Genomic DNA, 18,339 nt, shown 5'->3' on the forward strand with positions numbered 1-18,339 from the left:
ATTGCAAGCTTGAAGATTTGAAACTGTATTTCAATCACAGTTGGAATGGAGGGAGTACATTGTATCCACTACTAGAATTATTGCAAAAAATCAAAAGTCCTCTAGCAGTATCATTAACTGTTGGATGGGCTGCAGTTTCCTGGGGAGGCCCTAAAGATTGTGACAGCCAGGAATTTTGACTAAGTGACTTTGATTATTCCTCACAACCTCACTTCCCAACATATGATACATCCACAGTTCTGCCAAATCTTAGGATATTTGAACCTGACACTGTTCTGCTGCCCTGTCGCTGACTATTCAGGAACTGAGATATGCTGAAATCATTTTAACACAGAAAGCATCCAAAATCCTAGGGAAACAGGGTTTCCCCAGCTTCCTTTTCTTGCTTGCTGCATTCTTCGTCCTAGATATCTTGATAGGCAACAACTACTGTAACCACCCTCCCACTATGCACTAGTAAGAAATCCTATAGGCTCGAGGCCCGTTAATCAACCTCATTTGCATCTGCCATCCTGTCTGCATCATGTGGAAGAAAACTTTAAAATAGGGATTAAAACTCAACTATCTCACATTCAATTAATATTATGCATATTATTAATACTTGCCTTTTCAGGACTTATTGGGAGATAATTGACCTTGTCAGGGTTATGCACCCTCTGCATTACTGTTAGATCCTTCCACTGCCCTCATGGTTAATTATAACTTGATAAAGCCAAAAGGAAGTTTATTTTCCCCTTCCTTGCCTTAACCATAGAATGTCAAAGAAAAGGGAGGGGGGGATGGCAGGAGGAGGGATGGATCTCCTAAAACATGTAATCTGCTCAATTAATAAAGTGAATCTAACAGAGTTGCTCCCTGGGGCCTGACAAATGCACCTGTCGCTATCACCAGACAACTGATATAACGTACGTGTCCAGACACTTTCCCCCTCCACCACTCTCTATATACGTATTTTAAGAAAAGAAATCTCTAATTTGAGCTAATAGGGGACCGGACTGACCTGATTTTTTACGTAAAACTCTGATTTGCTGCAACGCTCATGCTGCTCAGCTGGCAAAATTTAGCACAGTAAATGCAGGATATTTTACAAATATATTAAACTGAAGAAGGAATATATATATATACTTAAAGAACAGACATTCTGTCCCCCATCTGCTGGCTTTTTAACTAAGATTTTGTACATCAGCCTTGAGCTGTCATTCCAGCAGATTTAAGACTCACGTGATTGGAACATTGATAAGGAAGTGATGCAGGTACTCCTGTGTGTGCAAACTGGTGGCTGTGCCCTGGTGATTGCAGAGGAGATGAAAACATTCAGTCCTCCTGCTGTCATTGACGTATTCATCTCTAGACGCAGTGGCTAACTTCATCTCCCTGAAGATCCCTTTAAACAGTCAACACAGGGATTGAGTGGTACATATGGGATGAAGAAGGGCTTCTGCCCTTTGGATTTCATCTTGTGTGACCCTCAGTGCAGCCATTTAACCCCTTCGGTGTCTCTGTTTTCCAGACTATAAAAGGGGCAGAGTAGTCCCTTAAAGAACTGACTTACCTGTGTCTTTGTACGACTCTCCCTGAGCACGAATCAGAGCTGTAAGGAGAGGATTTTGCGAATGAGATGTTAGTATCTAGCTACTTATTTAATAAACAAGGTGTCCATGGAGATGAAAAAATGTTTACTGTAATTCTTAAGTTTTGTCTTCTTGGGCCCTACTAAATAGTTTCATCTCTACAATTGTTACCATGGGTTTGGATTTACCTCATACAGCTGGCCAGAAATGTTTCATTGGTGGTGTGATATTTGACTCACTGTGCCAGTGCTCAGTACTGGCCATATTTTCAGTGAAGCCAATTATTCCTTTTCTTTCTTATGTTCCCTTTGATGTTTGCAGTGCAGTAGGAGTTGGGGATCAATGACAGGCTCATCCAGGTGTTTGTTTTTTTTTTTTCTTGCTTCTCTCTAGAGGTCTGACTATTTTGCCCTTTGAAACAGCTGAGTACCTTTGCCTTTGGACGTAGTGAATGAGGAAGCTCCTCTTCTGTCTCTGTGTTTGGTGAGCTTCAGGGCTGTAGCATGCACTCCAGAAATGCCTACAAAATGTTGTATTTGGTGTGTCTCTTTTTGTCACATGGGATGACAGCTTCAGAAGGAATTTCATAGGTAGCTCTGCTGGGTTTATCCTAAATTTTTTCTGAAAGATGTCTCAGGTGAAGTACTTTACAGATTCATCACATTGCTGAGACAGCAGGGCCTGCAATTTAACAGCAAATTTTAGAATTGGGCTCAATTCACTTTAAAATGAGCTAGTTTCTGTCAGTGGAGGTTTTATATATCCTTGTTTATATGATCAAGTGGGTTAATGTATAGGAGAAAGTTTGGAGAAGTGTTAGGTCTCTGCACATAGAGCCGTTCCATAATTAAATTCTTTTATACAAGAAAATTAGAAATCAGAAAAGATCACAGAACTTCTTACTTCTCCCAAACGTTTGATACAGAATTCATGATTTCTGTGGAATTCTTTAAGAAAGATGAAAACTGGAGGTATGAGGCCATCATTCTAGTCAACTGTCCTCCGCTGATTTTAATACAACTATTCTCATGCTTAAATTAGACATAATCTCACGGACGTTACCAAATCAAATTCTGCAAAGTACATAGATGCACTTTTTTTTTTCCTTTTACATTTTTCTATTAAAATTAGGCAAGTATATAATATGCACAATGACTATTTAATGCAAGTAAACCTCTAAGTGTTAGCACTTCTACTGCTTTCAGGTAGCAAAATGAAACTGAAGATACATTTGCCTACATTCGCATGAGAGCATAGGTTAGACACAATGAACAGACTCCAACTTCTTTTTCTATCTGAAGCCAATAAAAGCAGAATAAATTCCAGTTACAATGAGCTTAACTTCAAGTAAAAGAAAATCCAATGTAAGGTTCCTGCTGTTCTTCTACTGCAAGGGTGTCATTACCTATTTCTTCTCCCACTCTTTCCATACAGGATCGTATCAATTTTTGTGTTTCCATATTCTAATATCAGACTTGTTTTCTTTACAGCAATGAGCCAGTCTGAGCACCCAGAAGACTGGATAAATAAAGGCACAAATGCTTTTAGCTTGTTAAGCTTCAAGCTGGTTATGCAATCTCACAGTACTGTAAAATGTATCCTTTCAGTATCTGGCATAATTACCTCTAATGTGTCCTGAGGTGATCACTGGGCCAAGGAAGAATGGAGTAACATTCAAAGCAGGAGTGCTTTCGCCACATTCCGAATCAAGTCATGCACTTCACTCATAAGAGAGAAGCAGCAGTATACTTTATTGATAAAAAAACCAGTGAGTTAACACAGTTTAACAGTAAATGCGGCAGTGGTTTAAGAAAATTTGATGGCAAGATACACTTGATTATTTACTGCCTAGAGGACAGGGTCACACAAAACTGTCAGAGAGACCCTCCCTTTGAGTCATGATGTTCAGGAAGGAGCCTTTGCTTTCTAATCTCCTTCTCAGAGAGGAGTCTAGGTGTGGCTGGATCCAATCCTAGTCCCAGACTTGATCAACAGTTTATGTCAGTAAGGCGTCCTGCACATCATCATGTAGGACCTTGTTCCTGAGCTGAGGCTGCTGAAGATCCCATCCTAAACCAGGTCTATCTGATCTGAACACCAAAGGAACCTGCACAGTTTGGGAGGTGGAACTAGATTTTGTACCGCTGTTATGCCCCAAAATGATGGCTGGTTCAAGGCTCTACCACAGACCATATGAAAGCTTGCACACATAACACCTTTTGATGAAAAAGGCCCAAATACGGATTGAAGTTATAGAAAGAATATATTTGCACTTCACTGGCAAATAGGCAGGAAGCTGTGGGAACTATCAGTCAGAAAGTTAACGGTTAATCTGGGTTGAACACAAACTCTTTACATGCCTTTGCCTCCACCTTCTTCCCCAATGACAGTAATCCTTAAAAAGTAAATTTATGCCTTAAGAGCATGAAGTAGCTTGAGATATTGTGAAATCTAGAGTACTGCAGCAGGGTAAGCTCTTCTGTGGTTTGTGAAGACAAGGGACCTAATACTTAAGGTGCTGGCATAGATTGCAAAGCACTTTGATTTTTTTTCCCATTTCTTTACTACTAGATTTTCTTCCTGCCCGGTTTTGGCCAAATCACTTGAATCTGTCAGTTAAATTTAAAATGGAAAGAGTGATACTGCCCCACCTCACAGTGACAGAGGGGATGATATCTAGGTTCTTTAGTATAAGAGTGGCAAAGGCACCCTAGACAGCTGAATGGTAAATTGAAGAAATATCATTAATAAGCCCCAACAAATTAACAACTAGCCCATAAGCCAGTACCTTTGTGTCCTCTGTATCAAATGCCATGCATAATCCTTTCTTGTGCTGAGCTCTGCTGATAAAGGAAGGATTCGTTAAAAAATTATTTAGCACTATTCGTTATGGAAGCCATACAGGGCTCCTGCTTGTCAGCAGAGGTTTCAAGAACCAGTCTGAAGACTTTTGAAAAAATATAAAAAATCCCTCAGTTTAAAAAGAGGGGGGGAATAAAAGAACATTTTTCTACACTTCAGTAGGAGCTTTAAGAAACCAGTTTGGTTTTCAATAGTGTCCCTGTGAATAGAAGCCAGATGGTCTTTAAACCAGCATTTCCCCCACCATTTTAGGCATGAAAGCCACTACTCTGATGGAGCTGCAAGGAAGAGAGATAGGGATGGCAGGATACAGGCAGAACACAAAGGAGAAATAAGAAATCCTTTAAACAGGGAATGAAACACACTGTTTGACAGCTAGAAAAGGGGGGAGTGTCAGGAAGGTAAAAGGGCAGGCTCCATAGGGGTAAGCAGAAATAATGGTGTGTAGAGTAACGGGATGTGAAGGGGTTATAATGATCATGGTAGCCAAGTGTGTAATTTGCAGTGAATAATTGATCCAGTGCCGTTATCTTTTTTTATTTTCTTTACTGTTTCTCATCAAGAAGATCACAATTTTCTTGCATCTGTTCCATCCTGATGATTCAGTGAGTGATTTCTGCAATTGAAGCTTGGTCTGTATACTGAACACAGGCAAAATTCATTGTGAATACACAATATCAGAAATCCTACTTTGGTTTTGATGGAACACATAAATCAAATGGTATTTTGTATTTTCTCTAATTAGTGAGTGTAACTCTAACAATTGCTGTGACATTTCTCCCAATTATGTATTCAGAATATGTTTTTCATGAATATTCTTTTAAAATGGACTTTCTCTCCAAATGCTTATGACAGTAAACTCATTGGTAAGAATATTACTGCAGTTTTTGACAATCTAGGGACTTAAAATTCCATGGTACTTTTTTGTTAAAGGGGAAGAGATGACATGAGAGACCAGCCCAAATTCCAGCATATATAATTACTCTCCCCACATGGAAATATCTGATATGGTCTTCATTAAATGAAATAGGTCTCCAAGCCTCTGCTTGCCTCTTACTGAAGAGACACTGGTGTATGCGCAACTGAAAATAAATTTCTCAGAAATAAGAAGGGCTGAAAATACTTCCAAACCAGAAAGACTTAACTGCCTATCATGGAAGCTAGAGAATTACATGCCCAGTAAGTAAGTAAATGTTTGCTTGGAATGCTAGGAAGACAATCTTAATGCACTATGCTGGAGCAATAATAATAGAAAAAAAACAAAAGCCAACAACGACAAACCCCACCAAACAAACAAACCAAAAAAAAACAGAAGAAAAGAATGTGGTGTCATTTCATGACAAAATAATAAAATTCCAGAGGGTAGAGTTCAGTGTAGTGAGACCCATGGACAGGACAGGAATGTAATTAACATACAAGCAACATCAGTCAGAGATAGAAACAATAGACAGCACAGGTGGAATGATGGTTACAGGAGTCTGGAAATAGGAAGACTTAGGCTTGGTAGTAGAGGATCAAATTAGAGAATACTTAAGCAAACTAGACAAACATAAATCCATAGGCCCTGATACACTGCACCCACAAGTGCTGAGGAACTTTGATCATATCATTGTGAAGCCTCTTGATAATCATTGAATGATCATGGCAATTGGGAGAGATGCCTGAGGATTGGAGGAAAGTAAAAGTCACTCCTATGTTAAAAAAGGGCAAGAAGAAGGGCCAGCCGAATTGAGAGTCTGGTCAGTCTGTCCTCCTTGGGAAGCTGATGGATTGATTAGTTAAACCTGGAAATCACTTCCTGGCTCATGAAGGACAAAAAAGATTACAAGAGTGATCAGCATAGATTCACCAAGGGGGAAGCATGTTTGACCAATGTAGTGGTAACCTTCTATGATGAAATGGCTGCCTTAATAGATGAGGGAAGAGCCATGCATATTGTCTACCATGAATTCCATAATGATTAAAAATTGTCTTACATAGGATACTCACAGATAAGCTGATGAACTATGGGCTAGATGAACAACCAATGAGGTGGATAGAAAAGGGCCTAGAGTGGTGGTAATCAGTGGCACAAAGTCTAATGAGAAGCCAGTCAATACTGGTGTACGCCGGGGTAGATCATCATCATTTCTCAAGATGATGTGCAAGAACCTGTACAAAACTGGGAGCAGTGGCTGGTACATCAGAGGTTATCTAATGCCATCCAGAGGGACCACAACAGGCCAGAGAACTGGGATGAAAGGAAACTCATGAAGTTTTGGAAAAGGATATTGTGGAGACCTGCACCTAGGGAGGAATAAACATATGTACCGATATATTCTGGAGGCAGACTGACCAGAAAGCAGCTTTGCAGGAATGTCTAAGAGAGTGCTGAAGAAAACCAAGGTAACCATGAGCCAGCAATGTGCCATTGATGCAAAGAAGCCTCATGGAGTCATTGACTGCATGGAGAGAATTGTCAGACAATAGGAAGAAGTACACAATCCTTGAGTAACTCAGAGGCCCTTCTAAGCTCAGCCATTCTGGGATCTCTGGCTGGGGCTTTCCCACAGTGCTGCAAGGGGCAAGTCCTTCTCTGACAGCCTTTCAAGGGGCCAAGTCTGGGCACTCTTGTTGCACCGAGGAGTTTTTGCACCAGGGTTCCCCCACCTACATTCTGCTGCACTGCTCGTTGCTGGGCCTTTGTCCTCAGGGCTGCCAGCCTCTCACCACAGCAGCTGTCCAGCCAGAGGTTAAAGCGCCCCCACAAGACCACGAGAAGATGGGAAACACCTGACACAGGGGATTTTCCCCCTTTGGGGCATCTGCCTCCCTGGCTGGGCGGCAGTTGGCGGGCAGCTCCAGAGACCCCTGTGATGTCACCAAGTAACGTCTGTGATGGCCCCAACACCACTGCTCTTCAGCAGCTGCACCAGCTCTGTCCCATGGCTTTTGGTCTAGGGCTCCAGCGAGTTCACACGCATGACGTGCAAGCTGCACCAGGGCTCTGGTCTTGCGCTGCCCTTGAGGAGAATCTTGGCTGGCAGGGGTGTCGCGGTCCTGCACGGCAGCTGTCCCAGGGCTGTGGGCATGAGGAGCGTGCCAGGGCCCTTGGCACTGCTGAAGCCTGCCAGCCGGTTCCTGCGTCTTCCCTGAGCACCTCCTGCAGGTATCCTGTGCTAGCTCGGCCACCAGTGGTGGTTATCTGGGAGAGAGCGTGGGGCTCTGGAGGGGTCTTGGGCTGGGGGGCAGCATGCCTGGGCAGAGATGAGGCAGTTGTGGAGGGCCGCCCTCGAGGCTGGCTGGCCCACCATGCTGAAGCTGCTGCTGACGCTGCTCTCCAGCCCTCCAGGAGGCCTTTTGGGAGGCCCTTATCCCCCTCTGCCACCACTTTCTCCTGCCTGCTTTGCTCTTGTGTTCCTAGTGCCACTAAAGCTCTGGCATGTTGCATGTCTGTCTTGGCAGGACATGGCATCGGGTGCCAAAGAGGCTCCGGAGCAGAGCGGCTCTGCAGTGCTGGCCACCCCCAGCTGGCCACAGCAGGCAGGGCAGTTGGAGGCGGAGGCAGATGCCCTGTGCCCCATCGGCCTGGGCACCATGTGCAACGCTGCCTGTGTGCCCGTGTGCTTCCACCGCTTCTGCTTTGGCTGCGTCCGGCGGTGGGCCAGCGGGAGAGCTATGTGCCCACTCTGCAGGCAGCCTTTCGACCGTGTCCTGCACATGGTGAGAGTGGACAATGACTACCGGCAGTACGCCGTTGGCTCGTCCGACCGCCGCCAGAGGAATGCGGCCAGGAACAGGGTGCGGAGCAGAAATCCGCAGCGGCGCTACTAGTGGCCTAGTAGTGGGGGATAGACAGTGGCCGCGCAGCAGCAAGGAAAAGGGGGCCTGAGGGGAGGGAGCGAGCGGCAAGGGGGGATGCAGCTCCAGGGCCCTCCAACGCCACCACCCAGCAGGCTGCAGGAGAGCGCCCCATGAGAGCCGTGTCCCTGCTGGGTCCTCCTGCTGCTGCCTCCACACCCCAGCTGAGTCTGGTCCATCAGTAGCCTGGCTCCTCTCACTCCCAAGGCTGGGCACGTGCCAAAGCAGCTCTGCAGAAGCGGCCCCAAGGCCCTCGGGCGCAGTGAGCTGCATAGCACCGGGAAGAACTTGTGGAGGCTCCGTCTTTGCAGATGCTCAGAAGACCTCTCGACGTGGTGCTGAGCAACACTCTATGTCACCCATCTTGAGCAGGGGCTGGGACTCTTGTCACCACTTAGACACCCGGAGGACCCTTCCAGCATCCATTGTTCTGTGCTGATTCTTTATCTTTTTTTTTTTCTTTTTTTAAACAGGTAAATAAAACTTTCTAAAGTGAGGAGAGATGTACCAATGGTGAGAAGGAGCCATTGATTGAAAAAAGGAGACTTTTGGTCAAGCTTTCCCCAAGAGGTAATGCTTTCTCAAGCAGCAAGCAAGCAAGCAAGCAAGCACCCAGCTGCTTGTAGCTTGGCTTGAGTGGAACTGGAGCCCTGGTCCCTACGGCTGTTGTGCTGCGGGGGATGTCAGCCACCTAAGCACAAGAGGGATCCTATCCAGAATGCTGACAGCCCTCCCCTGAGCCCTCTGAGACCCTTTGGCAGGTCCGATGGAGGCCTCGGCTTCCTCCCGCGTGCAGCTGGAGCTATCCCCGTCCCCTGTCGTTGGGCCTTCCCCGAGACGATCCGCCATGAGCCTCCCACTTTTCCACAAGCCTCTGAACAGCATCCCCTCATACCGTCTGGGCACCTCCAGAAGGTCTTGCCCTGCATGCTGCAAGGACTGCCCCAGCCCTGGCGGCGCAGACCCCACGCACGCAGCCTGCAAGTCTCCTGCTCAGAGTTTTTTGCAGCTGACCCTTTGCGGAAGAAGTGTGGGGGTCCTGGTGGACACCCAGTTGTGCCAGCAAGGTGCCCTTGCACCAAAGCAGGCTGATAGCGTCATGGGCAGCATGGGGAGAGCTGTTGCATTTCAGAGATATGGTAGCTGACTATCATGTCTGTGAAAATTATCATAATTCTTTTATTCTAATTTTTCATTGCTGGAACTTCTATCCATTGACTCTTTTGATTTCTTTCTGTACCCCCAGGAAAACTCTGGTCCATCTTTTCTATAACCTTCCATTAGGCACTTGAATGTAGTATCATGTTTTTTGCTTGTCTTTTGGCTGAAAAAACACTGTTCCTCATCCTGTCCTCATGTGTCATGCATTCCTCCCATCATTTTAGTGTCCCTCTGCTACACTGTCACTGCTCTTCTGTCCTTTCCTAAGCTAGCATCTTAGATAGGTGATCCATTTATTCAGACACGTTTTCACCTTGATGCTGTCTATTCCCAGTTGCCTCTTTTCCTTTCAGCTTATTTGTTCCATAGTCTTTACAAACACTGAGGTAAGACTGGCTGGTCTGTAGTTTCCTAGATCAATCTCAGGTTTTGCCTTTCTTCAAAATGATTTTGATCTTTGCCCTTTTTCAGTCCTCAGAAACCTGCCCTGAACTCTATAACCTTTTGAAAATGCCTTAAATTACTTTTTCCAGCTTTTTCAGGAACTCCAGGTGTGTCCCATCTGCTTCCATGGATATGTGTATGTCAAATTTGCCTAAGTGATTCCCATCTTGATCTTTCTGTATAGTGTATCGTATTACAGTCCTTCAGACTCTGCTGCTAGCATGTGATCTGTAGTGCTGGGGAGCAGACTGTACCACTAAAGACTGAGCAAAGGAAGGCACCGACCTTCTTCCATCTCCTTTGCCACTAGGTCACTGATCTCATTCAGCAACAGAAAGACATTTTCTTTAGTCTTTTTTTTGCTGCTAATGTGCAAATAGAAGTCTGTCTTGTTGCTTTTCATGTCCATTACCAATTTCAACTCCAGGTGAACTTTTAATTCTGTAATTTCATCACTGCGTGCTCGGGCAAAATTTCCATATTCCTTCTGGTGGCCCATAGTGGTTTTCACCTCCTACTGACTAATTTTTTCTGTTTGAATTCAGTCAGCCATGTCATCTTCTTGCCAGAGCTGCTCAACATCCCTTACTTTTGAACAGATCTTTTCCTCTAATTTTGTCATTGATGAGCTAACCCACACCCTTCTGCCCTTTAGGGCAGCATCCCATGAGATCTCACAACCAGTTCCCTGAACAAGTCGAAGTCTGCTCTCTTGAAGGCAAGAGTCATTCATTATACTGCTGGTTGCTTTCCTCATTTCCCTTAGGATTTTTACCTCCACTATTTTATCTCAATGAAGTTATGCACAAACATGGAAATGAGATTTGAGGCTAGGTACAAAGCTGGCCATATGACCTTGTCTGGAAGGAGGAAATTTTGGAAATTAAGTACACTCTTAACACTGGTAAAAACCATACAACATTTGCTGACAGAGTTTGATGAATATTATTTTCCCCAACCAAAGAAGGCCATAGCACTAACTTATTGCTGTTACTATTTTTAACTTGAACTAACAAAATGAAAATGAAATAAATATCTTTCACACAGAGCTTAGAAATTAAGGTATCCACAAGTATCAAGAAGTATTTAAGATTACCACATTAAAAACTATGTTTTTTCTTCAATATAATTTATCCATTTCAGAGATGGTGCATGGAAAGAAATAAATCTAATCTTGATGAAAGGCCTGCAGATAAGAAAAGGCAGATATGTACACCATAATGCAGATATGTCAGGTCTCACCTGCAGAGAAGTGAGACTCATCTAATTGCCTCCTGTCTCACTCTGTCTCCCTCCTAGAGAGGCGTGTATTTCACTCATTTTCAGCACAGCATCAGAACCTTCCTTTTAGTCCATGACCATCATATGCCAGATGTGGCAGGACAGCAGCAGCCTCACCTGAGATCAGGTGATGCCTGTGTGTCATTCCTGAGGTCACATAGCATGAGAGAGGACAGAGACTACAGTGCCATCCAGTACCACAGTGCATCACAGATGGTCAATCTCATTTAGTAAGATGCAATTTACCAGAGAGAACTTTCCCAGAACTCTGGGATTTATAGAGCTTTCTTCTCTAACGGTTCTCTACTGTCTACAAAGACATGAGGTCATATTCAGTGGCACTTCTAGCGAAACTTGCACCAGCATTTTAAAGGTCGGGGGCGGGGGGGGGGGGGGCGGTGGTGTAGGGAAGTAAATGACATTCTGTAATCATCCCAAACTGATTAAGACCATGAAATACATAAATTTATCATTAATTTTTACAACATGGCACCTGTTTTTCCAAGACAAAAGAACGCAGCACTTGAGGTATTTGTATGCAAAGGAGCCATATATAATCCATAAAACCACCTGGCAAATATTGCCACAATTTTAGAATTCTGGTTAAGAAGTGTTTTAAAATTTACTGATATGTGCACAAGAGCAATGCCTCCTAAAGTTGAGGACTAGTGACACTTCTTATATTGCATATATGTCTTCCAAGTTTGTTCTAGTCATCAAGTAGGGACTCCAGTTTGACCCTGAAAAATGGAGACTATTGAAGTAATATAAAGATTCTGGGATATGAAGGCAGTCTACTGATTATTTGCAGAGTTTACCAGCTGTCTTTTTAGAATTTTTGTACAACTAGTAGAGGGATGCTTTTTGGTTAAAGAAAGGTTAAGTTTAGATGAAGTCAAGAAGCTTGTCTTTTAGCTATTATGTAGACTGTTTCATAATTTGTATAATTTTCTTCAAATAGTCCTTACAACAAAAATTCACTCAACTTTAATAAACAGGGAATTACATCATTTTATTACTCAGCATGTTGTAAAAGATACAATGTTTCTTCTCTTTACTCTAAGCTTGCCTATTTTCCAAAAAAAACCCCTCCAAACTTCAAAGCTGGAACCAATCAGTGAAAATTACTGGATTTGAACTGCCACAGGATGTATTCTGCCTTTGCAAGCACATCTCTTTTGCCTTTCTATCTGTGTTTGACTTGTTCTTGTAATAGGCCAGAAGTCCGTGCCACCCACAGGAGTACTAAACCTTTTGAAGAAGTATTGTGTTAACTGTATATTCAGTTTACTGACTACAGCAAATATAATTTTCAAAACACAGATGAAGAAACAGACTGGTGAATTTTCCCCATGTTTTTTAAATAATGATAGAAATGGGAGGAGACATATGAGCTCCTAAAGTGCTCTGCTGTGGCAAATAGCATGTAGTATGAACTCTTTCATTTTCCATATTAAAATAGATCAAGATTTTTTTGCTCCCAGGTCTGTGGTTGGTAGGTTTGTACAGAACATAGTTTCTCTAATGAGTGAGAATAGTTTTCCACTTTCTGGTTTAAATTTATTTTCAGCACTTTATACCTATTTCCTCTTGTGCAAACATTGCCCATTAGCTTAAATAGGTCCTTTCCTGCTCTCATGTTCCCATTAAAACTTCCCTGATGTTATCTTAGACAGCAACCAAATCCTCTGTCATGTCCCTTTCATTTATAAAGGCTCAACAAACCAAGCTTTCTAGACTGCTAAGAAAGCTTCTCCATTCCCTTGACCTTCTAAGTCGCCCTTTTCTGCATTTGTTCCACGTTGTGGTTTTATACCTGGGATTTCATAGTTCATTTGTATTAAAAATTTACATGTAATTGGCAAATATACAGATGAATTTCTTGTTCCTGCACTTAAAAGGAAGAACAATGTTGAAGGTTAGAAAACAATCCATTGGTAGTGTTCTTGATCTTTCTGATCTGTGCTGGTGACAAGCTGTAATTTTGGGGACAGAGTTCTTTTGGGTTTGGGTTTTTTGTTTGTTTTGGGTTTTTTGGGGTTTTTGTTTGGTTTTGTGTTTTTGGTTTTTTTTGTTTTTTTTTTTTTTTTAATGGAAGTATTTTAATTTGCTTTAAAATGTAGGGAAATTATATGCTGGTTATGAGACTCACAGGGGTGACCTCTACAGACTGAACTTCAAGTGCATATTTGCCTATAAATTCAGAATGGAAATTTGATCACTGAGCAGTCCAATTCCTCTCCCCTCCTCCCATACCACCTCTAGTATCAGTGAATTTTATCCTCTCATATGAAAGTACTGAGTATATTGCTGTTCTTCTAAATAAGCAGAAGACCTGTTACCAGATTCAATAAATGTGGCATGGACAACCCTATGACTTCTCAACCTCCCACGTGCATGGATAGCATAGGACTGACTCTCAGTGAGACAGCACCCAGCAGGAGCTTCCGCCAGGTTGAATAGAGAGTGTTATATCAAATGAGGAACATTACTGTCAAGAAATTACAACCTCCGCATTGACATAAATGTTGACAGCACCATTTCCACTGATAGTGGTATCAGAGCAGATTATGATTCACACAGGACTGCCCAAAGAGCGATGATTTAGATGAAATGCTCCCAAATAAGAACAAATTCTGAAAGGAAAACTGCAGATGACTAGGATTTTATCAGGCCACTGCTGAGATGGAGCACACTTTCTCTTCTGTTCTCAGAAGCATCCTGCCTGTAGAGATAAACTAACCATAATGAAATCTCTTTCTCCACCCATTCCCTTCTTGATGGCAGCGAGAGGTATGATAGTAGGGCATGATAAATCCTGGGTGATGACTGAGGGCATGTAACTGCAAAAAATGTCATCTTTCAGACACATTTCTACAAAGCTTTGAGGAACTCAAGGCCAAATCTGTTAACAGTGTGACCTGAACGAAGCCTGTAAAGAGGTTTGAGAAATTAGCATGGCTCATAATTTCCAAATGCAACATTTGGAGTTTTCCAGTCTGATAAAAAGTAAGCAGATGTGTTGAACAGTCAGAATTTACTGCAGTGTAGAATTTGCAAGGTAAGGGTTTTTCTGTTTGGGTGTGTCATGTCCCCATCCCCCATGCCACTTCTTTCCTATTTCATACATATTCATAATTTTCACTATCTCACTTTCTCTCTTCCCTAGACTGAAAACAAAAGAGAGAACATGTTCATATCTAGCATATATAAGAAATAAATTAAACAGGGATCACTTCGGCCTGTAATCCCTGAGGAGAAATGAACTAGATGTTTAAAGGCATGCAAGAATGCTGCAGATGGAGTGAGAAGAAGAAAACTGAGCTGAAACAGTGTAGGAGGATGTGGCAGTCATAGTGATACTGCTATATCAGTGATAGCCTGTAATTTACTGATTTTTTGTAGGGAGAAGCAATATCTCTTAACAAACTTTCTAATATACTTGGAAGAAAATGACACTTTTTTGATGACGGAAACATTTTTTTTGCTTTTTGTTAAATTGAACATAGAAATGGTAATTAGAAAATCTAAATAGAATTGGATAGAAAAGGCAGTTGATGTCAGGGAAAGAAAGGTGAGATGATAATAATCAAACTACAGTCTAGCCAGGGACACTCACAGTGATTTTTCTGCTCTCAAAAATTTATGAACAGTTTCTTTAAAACTGCAGGTGGAAGAACTGTGAGTGATAGACTAGCAGATAGCTTCATGGAAAATAAATCTATTGCGAGATATTGGGTCTACACAGATGTGCAGAAGTCCAGTTTTGAGGGTGGATTAACATGACTGTCACTGCTTGGTATTTGCTCTGGGGTCACAATAGGAGGTAACATGCTTGTATAGTTGGTAAGAATGACATATGGAATATACAGATGAAGAATGAAGTTGTAATGTGCATTTTCTGACATTTGGATATATGTTGTGTCCCATGAAAAGACTTGTTCTTGACACCAACCAATAGACTTCTTAATCTGGTTATACGGGGAAGGCAGAGATTGAGTACTGGCCCTATGGCTTATTATGTTGATGAATTTACATGTATATTTAACAGAAATGAAAAATTTGCTGTAAAGATCAATGGAAGACTTCACTGTTGGTTTTTTTTTTTTTTTTTTTTTCCAGAAGTGGAACTGAATGTGGTTTTGTTTACAGGGGAGAATTTGGTAGCATTCTTCACTTTAATTTTTAAGAAAGGCAGAATTTGTTTGTCATTGTACTTGAGCTTAATAGAGTAACTCTAAAATAGAGATTGAGGATGTAGAAATTGCAAGAAAGACATTGTGATGCACAAATACAGCATTTTTCCCAACAAATAAGTTTCAGCTCACCATATTCCATAGGATGATCACCCTGAAGGCAATCTCTCTCTAATGCTAGTGTAGTTGGGAGTAAAATAAGAAAAAAAACTTAGATGCTTGATTTTAAAGATAGAATTGAAATAGCTCCTGCAAATTAAAGGTAACAAGTAGCCTGCAAGTGTATGCAATACTGTTTGATATTACTCCCTACTTTCCAGTTCCTTTTCAAACTATTAGCTTCCCTCATTTGCTGCAAAATCTGACTATTTTTGAGTCTGTCCTGGTTTTGGCAGGGATAGAGTTAATTTTCTTCCTAGCAGCTGGTATAGTGCTGTGTTTTGGATTTAGGATGAGAATAATGTTGATAACACACTGATGGTTTTAGTTATTGCCAAGCAGTCAAGGACTTTTCAGCTTCTCATTAGTTGTTGTTGTTGTTATTATTATCATTATTACTTTTCTGTCCTATTAAACTGTCTTCATCCCAACCCACGAGTCTTACCTTTTTTTTTACTTTTTCGATTCTCTCCCCCATCCCACTGGGGGAAAGTGAGCGAACGGCCGTGTGGTTGTTTTAGGTACCGGCCAGGTTAAAACACAACAGCATCAAATGTGCTTCCATTCTGTTAATTTGCAAACACCTGATGGATTTACCTGTAGGTAAAAATCAGAAGTTTAGAGCTGATTAGCAATGTCTCGCAAAACAGTGCCCATATATCTGTATTTTTTAATTTATGTACACAAAGCTCCTTATCTGTTAAAAATAGACTGATCAAATATTTAATACTCATAATACTCAAAGATTTAAAATTTTAAATGCTCATAAAGTTATCCTGAAATCATCAACAAGTACACTCACTGGGAAATTTTCCTCTGATCTGAAAAATGGAAGAACAGCTCTGAGTCCAGAAGACAAGTTTGCAATTAAGTTACAACTGGATGAAAATTATGATTAGGTCACTGCTTTTATCCTTAAACTTCAGATGTCTCTGGAACAGTATTAAAAAATTGTCTGATACTTTTATCATACGATCCTTCTGTATATGTAACAGTGTGTGTACAACCAAATTTGATCTTTTCTATTTTGCAATATTTTATGAAATGTAACTTCATCTCACTCAGTATCCCTCATTTCTACTTGCACAAATTTTAAAAAGTTTAACATCTCATCTTCTAATCTGCCTAGGCTGTGTTCAGTGTTCAGAAGGTCTTAAGTAATTCCCTTCATATTCTTTGGTCATGGCAGGGACTAAGTCTGATCTATATACAGCAATTTTTAGGTTACTCAACAGAATGTTGCTAAAAAAAAAACAACAAAAGAGGGTAGATTAAACTGAAGGAGGGTCGATTTAGATTAGATATTAGGAAGAAATTCTTCCCTGTGAGGGTGGTGAGGCACTGGAACAGGTTGCCCAGAGAGGTTGTGGATGCCCCTGGATCTGTGGAAGTGTTCAAGGCCAGGTCGGATGGGGCTTTGGGCAACGTGGTCTAGTGGAGGGTGTCCCTGCCCATGGCAGGGGGGTTGGAACTAGATGGGCTTTGAGGTCCCTTCCAACCCAACCCATTCTATGATTCTATGATTCTATGATTCTATGATTCTTGGTGTCCCAAGATTTGTCTTTTAATTTTTCTTAGAGAAATGACATTTTTCACTGCAGGCATTTAAAAAACTAGAGAACTATTTAACAAATCTACTCATCTCTATTTCTTCTTTGAGATAAAAAAGAAAGGAAATGGCAATACAACACATGTTGATTCCTTACAAATATGTATCCTGTATTTTAAAACATTGCATTTTTAGCAGGCTGCTTTTGGGAAGCTAGAGAGTGATGTGGAGGTTTGAGAGCAGCATAGGAGATACGGGGAGAGCTTGCTGGAATATAAATGTTGCATTACAGTAATTATTTTTAACAGCAAGGTTTAGAGGGAAAGAGGAAAGGCAACATACATTGGAAAAGGGGAAACAAATAAGAAAGGGAGAAGGGAAACAGGAAAGGAAAAGAAATTGAAAAGTGAAGAGTATGAAAAGGAATATGAAGGAGGAATAAGAAAAATAAGGAATTAGAAGAAGGGACGTTACTCTTTAACCATGTAATACCCTATTGCCATTGCTAATAGACGGCCACAGGCTTTGTTCTGAGTTTACAAGGCCTGCCAGGTTTGCACTGGCTGAACCTATCTTGACCTGCAGCTTTTTTTCACCTGGTTTAGCTATAACTGCAATTTTTCTAATCACAAGCTGGCTATGACTGATTTGTTTTATTTTTGTTTATCTTTGTGTGGTACAATCTCAGCTATATAGAGATGTCAATAATAAGCAGTTATTCTGTGTAGAAGGAGATATTTGTGACTGTAACACAATGACATGGTGTAGAGGAACACAGACTGGTATTGTAGCAGAAGCCTTGAGGAGTGGGAACATGGGATGCAGTGCACAGGAGTGCAGATGTGGAGTGATAATAGGTGGGTCTCAGCCTGGGATTGGAGACCCCACAGTTATGAACAACTCATCCATGGCCAGTTAAAGAAACACAGACCTGGAGCTGGGTCAAACTAGTTTTAGGCGTAACAAAGAGAACAAAGAAATAGTATCTAACATTTGTAAAAGGGAACATCTGTAGCACCTTAGGGTGTAATGTGGAGGTGCAGACCAATGAAGAAAGAGTAAGGTGCAAAAGCGTGTTTGGAAACACGTCAAAATGACCCCAAGTGGATCCTAGAGAGAGGAGGAAGAAACCATCAACATCCGCATGATATTCTTCCCGGCCAAGGACTCCAGATGCTGACAACTCACTGTAATCTCCTGTCACCACCACTGACACCCCCAGAACAAAATCATCAACCTTGGGACACAGAGGAGTAAGGGAAAGGTGAGCATAATA

Source organism: Grus americana, chromosome Z (genome assembly GCF_028858705.1).
Source record: "Grus americana isolate bGruAme1 chromosome Z, bGruAme1.mat, whole genome shotgun sequence".
In the NCBI taxonomy this organism is placed as follows: Eukaryota; Metazoa; Chordata; class Aves; order Gruiformes; family Gruidae; genus Grus; species Grus americana.